We start from the raw sequence: 11,759 nt of genomic DNA, 5'->3' as shown, positions 1-11,759 counted from the left end.
TCTTTGGAAAGAAGTTCTTAATTTATCTAGTTGTTTTGTGTCACCATTCAGTATTTTGTACTCTTTGCAGTGTGATTGTTGAAGCTTTGAAAATGGACAGTCTGCAGAAAATTTGCTCATCATTGGAGCCCATTCTTCGAAGAGTTGTAAGAGAGCTTAAAACTTATTCCACACCAGAGTTTTCTTAAAATCATTTTCCAGCATTCTATGATCTGCCAATTTAAGTTACTTAATTTCATTAAAGAATTTGCACTTGAAGAATCCACAACATGCCCATGTTATCATTTCTCACTTTGATTTTCCAGTGCGACATCTGATTATTGTATAAATACATCTTTGACACCATTATTTGAGATAATACATTTTTTAACTAGTTTGTTTGTGTACACAAGGAACTTATTCAATCAAATAATAAAAGAAGATAAGCTCTATTTTTTTAATCTTGATTAGTATTTAAAGTTAAGTCATGTCGTGTTGACTTTCTATGTAAATGATGTTTGTTTGGAAGAATTTGAGTGACACCTCTAAATTACATGTGTAATATACTATAGTTAAATTGCTCATGTAGCAGATATTTCTCTCATCTTGAGATTCTATAGAGAGAAAGAGATCTGCAAAAGCGATTGCCTCTTGTTGGTGACTGACAACCAGACAACCTGAGTCCTTTCCTATTCATTGGGATGCTAAGTCTTCTCTATGAGTGGTTTTCAGTCTCTAAAAATTGCATTCGGCTAATTTGTAAATCTATCTATAGTTTGGTCAGATAATTAATGCTTAAGATTGTTTGAATCCTTTTATTCTTAAGTTAGTGTAAAGTATCTCTTTCTTTTTGTCTGATTGCTTAGGATATATGTTGTGATTTGTAAAACTTCATTTCTTTATTCCGTAATTGTGTTGTTTTCTCATTCTGTTGGATGTTGAAACATGGCCCCTAAAATTTATTCTCGATCTTTTTCTATGACATTGATAACTCACCTTCTATGAACTTTCAATTTTTTGGTCTCGAAGTTCTATATTCTGAATGGACCCTATTTATTAGCAATATCTGATGTTTCTTCTTGACAATCTGATGCTGTATGGTGCTTCATTAGGTCAGTGAAGAAGTTGAACGAGCCTTAGCAAAGCTAAGTCCTCCAAAAATTGGTGGAAGGTAAGACATATTATGACATCATACATCATGAATCAGATGGATTCTTTGAGAATGAACTTATTTTGGATTTTTTTTCCTCTGCATGGAATTATAAGTGACTAAGATGTTATAACCAAATAGTTATGTTGCCATGCTTTCTGATACAATCTTTCCGGTAAAATATCTGAAAGCATGCCAAGTTTCTTGTGAACTTGTTACAGGCTGCACAACAAGTGTTTAAATTTAATGAAATGAAGGATGGTTGAGACAGATAACAGCTGTATATTATGATTTTTAAATTGTTGTCCTAGAGTCTGATTGCTAGAATTTTAATTTATGGCCATTCTGATTGTAGTCTATTTTTCAGAAGCTACTATAGACATATATAGGCATGAGTCTCATGCCTATATGGAGGCTAGGGAGGGGCAACATATTTAACCTAATTATTGCAATAGAGGCAATAACATTAAGTTGTTGACAGGCCTCAATGAGATAAATGGTGCAAATGTATCTATTGGGTTTTGAAAGGTAGTGTTCAATAGTCTTTAACAGAATTGTCTCAAAACCTATCCTGATGTTATTTTCCTACCGAGAATTTTATGTATCTTATATTAAAAGGAAAACAAAATTATTAACATTTGCTTGGTTTAGCAAAAAAAGCTGCATAAAGTCTAGCAAAAAAAGCTGCATACACTATGATTATGATTTTCATACAATCTTTATGATTATACAAGCGGCACTGTTTCTTCATCCCTTTGTGACCAAATAAGCTGTCTTTTTAATCTTGGACTTTTAGATTTTGTTTTGTGTGCCACTGTCACTATCGGATTGCTTTGGGGAGACTATAGTAAGTGAAGAGTGCATTACATCACAAACAGCAATATGAAGCAAAAGTCTGCAAGGTAATAAGTTATAAGAAAACAGGAACAAACTTTTCTGTTACAGCAGAAATAATGGAGTATGACGAAAGAAGTGAAACATGAGAACAAAGAGGAAGTTATGACTGGGTTACCAAATTTGTTTGATGAAAATGCATTCTGTAAGAATGACCTTTGCTGAACATCTTTCTGTTTTAAGTCTAACCGCGTACTGTTCCTATAAAAGATAGGAGTCCTTAGGGATATAAGTAGGTAATAAAGGTAGTTGACCAAATCGGATAAAGATCATAATCAGAAAGTACCCAATCAATTACAAAAATTTCATAAGTGGAATACAACTAAATAAGCTCATGTCTAATGATATCTAGCTTTGTGAAGATGTTCTAAAGTAGTGATTATATTGCCTTGGAAATTGAGAATAGGCCAATTAATCTAATTAACTCAAACAAGAATTAATAGAACTCCGCACAAACCTAACTTTAAGACTTGCTTTATCATATTCAAGCTATTCAATTTCAGCCCATCTTGTTAGTCTTTGCTTGTTAGTTGTGATGTTTCCCAGTAATTGATGTGCGCATCTAAGAAAGATTATTTCCTTCAGTTTGTTGCTTATTGTTTGAAGAAATATTAGCTTCATTTTTATCTACCGATAGTAAAGAACTGATTCATCATCTAGCCTATAAGAAGTTCACCAATTCATCTTCTAGCCTATGAGAAGTTCATTGTTGCAGCATCATTTCTCTGAGGGGTAGATTTGGTAATTTTCCAGAATAATTTCTTTACATGAATAATTTCTACTTATGTAATACTCTTTTAGGATCCTTCTGAATTCAAGAAATGCAGGTCTTCACCGAAGCAAATTGAAGGTCCTGATGGAAGAAATCTCCAGCTTCATTTCCGGACAAGACTATCCTTATCCCATTTTACTGGAGGAAAAGTAGAAGGGGAACAGGGAGCTGAAATTCATGTTGTGTTGATTGATGCAAACACTGGCCATGTTGTCACATCAGGACCTGAGTCATCTGCAAAACTAGAAGTTGTAGTCCTTGAGGGTGATTTTAGCAATGAAGACAATGATGATTGGACAGAAGAAGAGTTTGACAGTCATGTAGTGAAAGAACGCGAAGGAAAAAGGCCTCTTTTGATTGGAGACTTATACGTCTCATGGAAAGAAGGTGTAGGAACCCTTGGAGAGCTCACATTTCCAGACAATTCTAGTTGGATACGGAGTAGGAAATTTAGGCTTGGACTGAAGATTGCTTCAGGTTTTTGTGATGGTATTCGAGTCCGTGAAGCGAAAACAGAAGCTTTCACTGAAAGGACCACAGAGGGGAATGTAGGTCAGCTTTGCACTATCTTTGGTTTCTTTTTCTCCATTTACCTAAGTTTTCTTTCTGATGTTTATAGTGTACAAGAAACACTATCCACCTGAATTGAAAGATGAAGTCTGGAGATTGGAAAAGATTGGTAAGGATGGTTCATTCCACAAGAGGTTGAATAAATATGGACTCTTAACAGTTGAAGACTTTCTCAGACTTGTTGTTAGGGATCCCCAGAAACTCCGCAAGGTAAGTTTTTGGTTTTCTTGTTTGCTGTAATGAGTCTCTTATTACCTCCACTGTTTGTGGATCTAATTTACTTCACAATGTAGGTTCTTGGAACTGCTATGCTGATGAACACTATCGCAACTGCTATGCTGATGAACACTATCTTCTTGACCTCAGCCAGGTTTTGATAGTCGCAACTGCTATGCTGATGAACACTATCTTCCAACTCTATTGAATGTAAGTACATTAGATCATTTTGCATTTTGGCTTTCCTGAGTAATAGCTTATCTGGGAATTTAATAGTATCAATAACCAGACAGGACATTTCGACATCCTGCAGATGGTGGATCCTATTGGAATTGCCAATTGGTCCGTAATACATGTTGATTGGTCTGAAGGATAGTGGCATCCAAAAGCATATCGAGCACAAGATGTCACTTTTGAGCTCCTGAAGAACATTTCAGTAAGCATTCTCTCTTTCAAAAATTCATACTTTAGAATGTCCAGATGCCTCTAAATTCTTATTGGCTGATATGGGTTTTGTTGACAGTCTATTGATGAGAGTTACCATTTCACCAATGATGAGAAGGTAAATCTTTTAGAACTTGTGTTCGTATATGCTGATTCTTTCCTCGTTCACCTTTTCCTGATTTGCTTTCTCTATAGTTGTCGCAATCACCGAAAGAACATCAGATTAGGCAAAAGTAACTTAATCTTTGTAAGCTGACCGCCATGTTCTATAGTTTTTCTTTTCCTCCGAGTTACTTCAGTATATTCATGTGCTTAGGTTGAACGAAGCTTATAATAGGAAATTGGAACATGTTGCAGATATCCATCTAAAATTCTTGTATTTTTGTCGTAGATAGTGGTAAGTGGTAGGACTTTGCAAGAAAATGCTTGTTCTACATGGCTATGTCAACCAAAACCTTTAAAACACTATGCAATCATATAGAGTAGCATGATACGTGCGTGAGGCACAGAACAAATATGGAGGGATTGATGACCTACTATCTAAGCCTTCAGAGAAGCTAATAAAAAAATATGCGGATGGATGAAACAGAACTACTCAATTAGAAGCCGGTATGACTTGTAAGAAAATAATCATGTCTGTTGAAACAAGTCAAATATTTTCTCAGCATGTTCACCAGTTGGAGGATTGAACTCCAAAGCACCAAAAGCATCTATTTTCATTTTTGTTTAGATAGTATTATTTGGTCCTTTACTATCTCTTACCCATTATGCAAATTCTGCATACTAAAAGGTTAAGTCATGCTTAAAAATAATAACAACAATGGGTTACAAATCGTGGCAAGCATGTATACTATGTTGGAATATCGGATAATTGTTCAAAGTGATCGACTATGCAGTGTTCCGAATAATGTTACTGTTGAAGCTATTAAATAATTGTTTAATGCCATCGACTGTAACAATCTGGTTAATTCATGCCGAATCATAACTAACACTACAAGAATTTCATTTTCTTTCCATGTTTGACTTGTATTTATCGTCACAAAATCTTTGCTGCTATCTGTTTTCAGCTAACAATTATACAACACAATCCGGAAGAGAAACTAATCACTCAAACTTGAGTACACCAAATCTGCTATTTAACTGTCCTTCCAGTGTTTTATAATCAAAGACCAACCTCAACAGTAGTATTGAGTTCTTTTTTGTTTATATCAATCATGTATTTATTTATTTATTTTGCAGAAAGTGGTGACAGTGAAACCTTGTTTGTGGAATGGAATGAAGAGACTTTGCTACTTGTTTGCTAGGAAATTTTATCCTGAAGCTCTTCACAACCTGATGCAGTTGTTCTCTAATGACACCCTCATATGAGACACATCAGCAGGAACACCATTGTTTGGTCTGGTTGTGCCTCCTGACATCACATTGTTGAGTCATTTGCTCCATGAAATCCCTGCCAATTCTTGAACTCAAGCCACCTCATTTTGACACCAAACTCCACCATGTAGCAGCAGAAGATTGTTGGAGGCAATTGGGATGACTTGAATCTATGTTTCTCTCTAAGTAGGGATGAGGTGGATACTACTTTATTTGATGGTGCACTCCACCCAGTACTGGTCTTCTCTCTGTTTTGTGTTTTCCTGGTTATTTGATCTCTTGAGCAGCAAAATTTTGTTAGTCCATTTAACTTTATAGAGTGCTCAATTCTTTTGTAGAGAGAGAGATTATAAAACACTTTCTTTGTGAAGTCTTTATGGCAAATCTCTAATTCTTTTTTTGAAAGAAAACTGAAGCACAAACAGAAGTGAATAATTTGGTTAGCAGATTCATAAAAGATGTCATTAAAAAAACTTAAACAATGGAGAACAACTTAAAAGTTCTGAACTTCTAAGATCTGATCTCAAACACAAGCTATATGGTATATTGTGAACATAGTGAATAACAATTATTATGTAATGGATGTTAATACGTACAACATACATATAATGTTATGATGTATAAATCAAATGTAATGTTCTATATCACATTAAAATCTGACATATTTTATAAATCATACATAAAAATGATATAATAATGTTTAAAATAATAAAAATCTTCTTGGGTTTGGTCGGATACTATAGAAGATTTGTAGAAGACTTCAAAAATAGCAGCACTATTGATCACACAAAAAAATATAAAGTTCATATGGGATGATAAATGTCAACAAAGTTTTTAGGAATTGAAGAAGAAATTAACCGGTGCTCCTATCTTAGTGATTCCTTACTTATGCATCTAGGCAATTAAAGCCTCACAAGAAGAACTATCCTACTCATGACTTTGAGCTAGGAGCTATCATTTTTGCACTGAAAATTTGGAGGCATTATCTCTATGGACAGACTTTTAAAATCTTCACAGATCAGAAAGATTTAAATATGAGACAAAGAAAATGGTTGTACTTTCTAAAGAATTATTATTTTAATATCAACTATCATATTGGGAAGGCTAATGTAGTTGCTGATGCCTTAAGCAAAAATACCTATAGTCTTATAGCCTATATGAATATTTAAAGAAATTCTATGATGATGGAGTTAGCAGACTTAAAACGTAAACTTTTATCGGAGACAAATAAAGGTTTTCTTGCGTGTCTGATGGCACATTCGTATTTGGTGGAAAAGGTTAAATAATGTCAGAAGGAAGATACATATATTTATATGATAATTAAGGAGATAGCTCAAGGATTTAGACCCAAATTCCTCCAAGCCGAATATGGTTCTATTACATTCTACAATCGACTTTGTGTTTCCGAAAGTCATCTGGTAAAGATTTAATTATTGGAGGAGGCACATAGATCAAAATTTAATATCCATCCCAGGACTACTAAGATGTATCGAGATTTACGTCAAAACTATTGGTGCCGTGGTTTAAAGAGAGATATAGTAGAGTTTGTTTCTAAATGTTTGATATTCCAACAAGTGAAGATAGAACATCGAGTACCTATGGGGAAATTGCTTAGGATTTCGATTCCTAAATGGAAGTGGGAGCAAGTCATTATGGATTTTGTAACAGGATTACCCAAGACAAAATTTAGGTAGTAGTAGACAAACTTACTAAATCTGCTCACTTCCTCCCTTTTAATAAGAAGTATTCATTGGATAAACTAGCAAGCTTATATATTAAGGAAATTATTCGGGTGTCAATTAGCATTATCTCAGATAGAGATCTAAGGTTCACCTCTAAGTTTTGGGGAAGTTTACAAAAATCTTTGGGCATATAGTTAAAGTTTAATACAACTTTTCACCCCCAAACTGATAGCTAATTTAAAAGGAGAATACAAACTCTTGAAGATCTCTTAAAAGCATGTACTTTGGATTTTGGTGGGAGTTAGGATATGCACTTATACCTAATTGAGATTTTTTATAATAATAGTTACCATTCTAGCATACAGATGGCTCCATTTGAAGCCCTTTATGGAAGAAAGTGTAGATCACCTATATATTGGGATGAGATAGGAGAACGGAAGCTTTTAGGACCTCAATTAATTCAAAAAGATACTGATAATGTTCGAATTATACGTCAAAGATTATTAACAGCTCAAAGTCATCAGAAAAGTTATACATATCGAAGGCGAAGAGATCTAGAGTTCGAAGTTGGTGAGCACGTCTTCTTAAAAGTGTCGCCAACCAAGGGAGTTATGAGGTTTGGTCAAAGGGGGAAGTTAGCCCCAAGATTCATTGGCCCATTTGAGATCTTATAAAAGATCGGGTCTGTGGTGCATAGATTGGCATTGCCCCCAGCTTTGGCTAGTATCCATGATGTATTTCATGCGTGTATACTTCGAAGATATATCAGGGATCCATCACATGTCATATCTTACCAACCTCTACAACTAAGAGATGATGCTACTTTTGGAGAACGACCAACCCAAATCTTGGAAAGGAAAGAATATATTCTAAAGAATAAAATTATACCTTTGGTAAATATTTGTTGGCAACACCCATACCAAGAGGCAACGAGGGAAAGAGAAGAAGATATGCGAGAGTAGTATTTTCATCTATTCTATTAAGTTGAGCTAAATTTGGGAACCAAATTTTTTATAAGAGGGGAGAAATGTAATCAAATCAAATAATTAAGTTAGTAATTAATTTTTTTCCTTACTTGCCATTGTAATTTAGGAAATATTAATCTATTTCCTTATTTGTTAATACGAATTAGGAAATAACTATTAAATAGAAATAGAAATAATTTTCTTTAATGGAGACTCACCTCCATCTATTAAATAGATGGAGACTCACCTCCTCCTATTTAAGGGGAGGGATTTCTCTCTTTTGTTTCTCACTTAGCCAAACCTAGCAACGGTAGGAACGAGGAATTACACCCTATTGACGAGAGGTAGGTTTCTGTACCTTTCTTGAAAATAAAAGTTCTAGTTTTTATTTTGATTCTTTAAATGTTGAATGTTTTGTAGTTTGAAAAATATTTATCAATTCTTTAAATATCAAAATTTTTATTATTGCATTAAAGTCTATTAACTGAAGTTTTTATAATGTTCTTTAGTTTATTTAATTTTAGATTTAAATAATTTAAAATTTTACATATTTCATGTATTAAATATATGATATTTCTTGGCATTACAACTTGCCTTTAATCTTATTTGGATTAAGATTTTTGTTAAATTAAAATATATTATTTAAAATTTTTGATATTCTTTGATCTGAAAATTCAAATTAAAATGTACTATTCTAAATTATTTAAAGTTTATTTGACCAGAATATTTTAAAATTATACATGTGTTAAAAATTTAATTTTTATTTGAATTTAGAAGGTTATTTCCTTGTATTAAAGCTTATCTTACAATTTATCTTTTAATGGGTTATTATATTTTTTTTGTTTATATAGTTTTTAGTGAATATATGTTGTTGTATGAAATTTGATATAAATTGGATTGAAATTGCTCACAGGCCCAACCCATAGGTTAGGCCACAACCCACTAGCAGCCCGTAAGCCTAACACAACCCAAAGGTCAGGCCTTGGCCCGTAGGCTAGCCCAGCCCAACCATCATGGGCGGTCACATGCGACGCACATGATTAGTCCATCCTGGGCTAGGTCAGTCTTGTGTGATGCATGTGCTAGTCATAGGTGCCCAGTAAGCCAATCACGTTAGTGATGACACGTGTGACTTGACACGAAATTTTTTTTATTATTATATTTTTGGCATTTATCATTTTATATTGATTATTGCATATATGCATGTATATATTGTGATGTCCTTGGATCTGTGAAATGGGAATCGGATCGTGATGAGATCATGATAATGAGATCAATTCACCTTTAAACACAGATCCTAAATAATCTCGGTTATAGGTTATTCGAGAGAGACATCGAGATAACTAGATAGATTAGTGTACTGTATAGTCGTCCATATGATAGATGTAGCTAGACTTATAGTTGCTCGTGTGGGGACACTAGGGATACAATACAAGTGCTCATTGGAAAATGAGTTCATTGATTGATCCGCTTACGGAATGCTGGATGGTTGATAATGCCTTATTGTCAGACAACGATTTTGTAGTCCTAATGGTGTATCTAATCTTTGGACTTAAAACACCAAGATGTCCTGTATGAGTGCTCCATTCTTTGATACCAGACTTATAGGTTTGGATGTCTCAGATCTAGTACAATCGGTCATTAGGAGTGACAATCGACCTTACGAGGGCTAGTGAGTGTCGATAGAAGATCACCCACTCTCAGCGTCATGAAAAGAATATCCCATGTGTTCTTGCTCAGGCAAATCCCTGGCCAGGGTCATTCGGATTGAGAGAAAAAGAGTTCTCCGGGAAAATCTGATTAGAACGAGACTCGAGTAGAAACCGTATGGGTTTGACAAAATCATACCCGGTATATGGTCTCTGGGATATTCAGATGGATGAGAGACTATAGTTATACGGTAATTGAGGACAGACAGGTCTAATGGATTGGATTCACATGTATCGTCTGGGGACTACGACGTAGTGGCTTAGTACGTTCGTAGTCGATGAGTCGAGTGAATTATTATGGAGATAATAATTAAATGAGCGAGAAGAAGTTCTGATAGGTATAGCTCACGGCCAGCTCAATATTGGGCCTAGAGGGTCACACACATATGGTAGGTATTACGATGAGTAGAGGTTCGAATATGAGATATCCGCCAGAGCCCCTGACTTATTAGATATCTAATAAGCCCCTGAATTATTGGATCCTATGGATGAGATTCAATAAGAGCCCATAAGAGATTATTGTATAGAGATCCACTAATCTAAGAGACTTGGATAATTGGATGCAGATCCAATACTCAATATGGGAGGATCCATTGGGGTTTGATAGGGGACCTCTATAAATAGGAGGGATTCAGTTATTCATAGGCTAGAGTTTTTGCTTGCCTCTCATATTATCCTCCCCCTCTCCACCTCAAAGCAAGCCTGGAGTTTTGAAGAGCCTAGTCGCAGCCCTATTGTGTGGATCACCGCTAGAGAAGAGGACGCTTGACTTCCTTCACCCTCTCCTAGAGATCTGCAATGATTCAGAGGTATACGATCTCTCTAGGTAACACAATCTACTATATAAGCAGTTTTAAGTTTCGTGGATTTTTCAATTTTCGCATGACAACGAACATCTCTTTGAGAATAGGGGATTTTGTGTTTGTTCTTCCGCTGCGCATGTGATGTCGTCCTAAGATTTTCCAACAATGGTATCAGAGCCAAGTTGTTCGTGCGAAAATTGGTTTTGAATGTTTGTGTAATGCTCTTGATGTCAAAATTGTTAACGCATTAGGCGAGGAAGGCCAGCAACTATTGCTGCCCTTGCTACGCTCGAAGATGGCTACCTGCTTGCTGCCATCTTCGTGTAGGCAGGCCGCCTACAGCGGTGGCCGCAAGGGCAGTGCTCGGCCACCTACGTAGCAACTACTGATGCACGCGGTTGCAACCGTCAGCTGCCGGCCACCCGTAGGCAGAGCCGCCTATGGCACGCAGACGGTGGCACCCGTAGGCGTTGCCTGCGGGCACAACGCCCGCAGCGGCGCTCGCTCATGAAGCAACTGCCTGCATGGGCGGCGGCTGCGGGAGCAGCCCCCGTGGGTAGAGGCCCCTGCTCGCGAGCAGAGCCACTAGCGAGCACACCGCCCGTAGGCAGGGGCAACGCCCTCGCTCCCCACCGCAGAGGGCTACCGCCAGCAAGGGTGGCCGCGCCCGCACCAAGCAAGGAGAAGAGAGGGATTGGGGCAGTCTTGGGCCAAAGATAGTTTTACCCTTGGGAATTTAAGAAATTCCAGTTTCTGTCCTTTGTCTAAATTATGAAAATACCCCTCAAAATTCTAAAATTCTCTACATATCCCTTATTTCAGAAAATATTAATTAATTAAATGGTTTAATTAATTATTATTTTTATTATTATCTAGTAGTCCTATATGATGATGATTTATACATATGATGTATGATGTGTGGACAGATGATCATGGACCGTATGATGTGTGTACTTATGATTATTATTATTGAGGTCTATGAGCCTCCATTATATTTCTCATTTATTGTCGGGCCTGCGTGTTTATGATTAAGATGTAATCATACAAGGAGGCATAGCGGGAGCGTGGATGCGATAGCGGGACCCACGAGACGAATGATCGCAATGCATTGAGATGTATCAAGATGTCGATGGAACCGACAAGGATGAGATGGACGATCACAGGGCATGGAGATGCACCGTTGCACACATAGATCTTGATG

At 36.2% G+C, this 11,759-nt stretch overlaps 1 pseudogene; it reads left to right on the top strand.

Annotated features, from left to right (window-relative positions):
- Nucleotides 1-3,792, top strand: LOC135599135 (calmodulin-binding protein 60 D-like; annotated as a pseudogene).
- Nucleotides 3,793-11,759: the final 7,967 nt, after the last annotated feature.

Source organism: Musa acuminata, chromosome BXJ2-1 (genome assembly GCF_036884655.1).
Source record: "Musa acuminata AAA Group cultivar baxijiao chromosome BXJ2-1, Cavendish_Baxijiao_AAA, whole genome shotgun sequence".
NCBI classification, from domain to species: Eukaryota; Viridiplantae; Streptophyta; class Magnoliopsida; order Zingiberales; family Musaceae; genus Musa; species Musa acuminata.
This window is presented reverse-complemented; position numbering and strand designations above follow the sequence as displayed.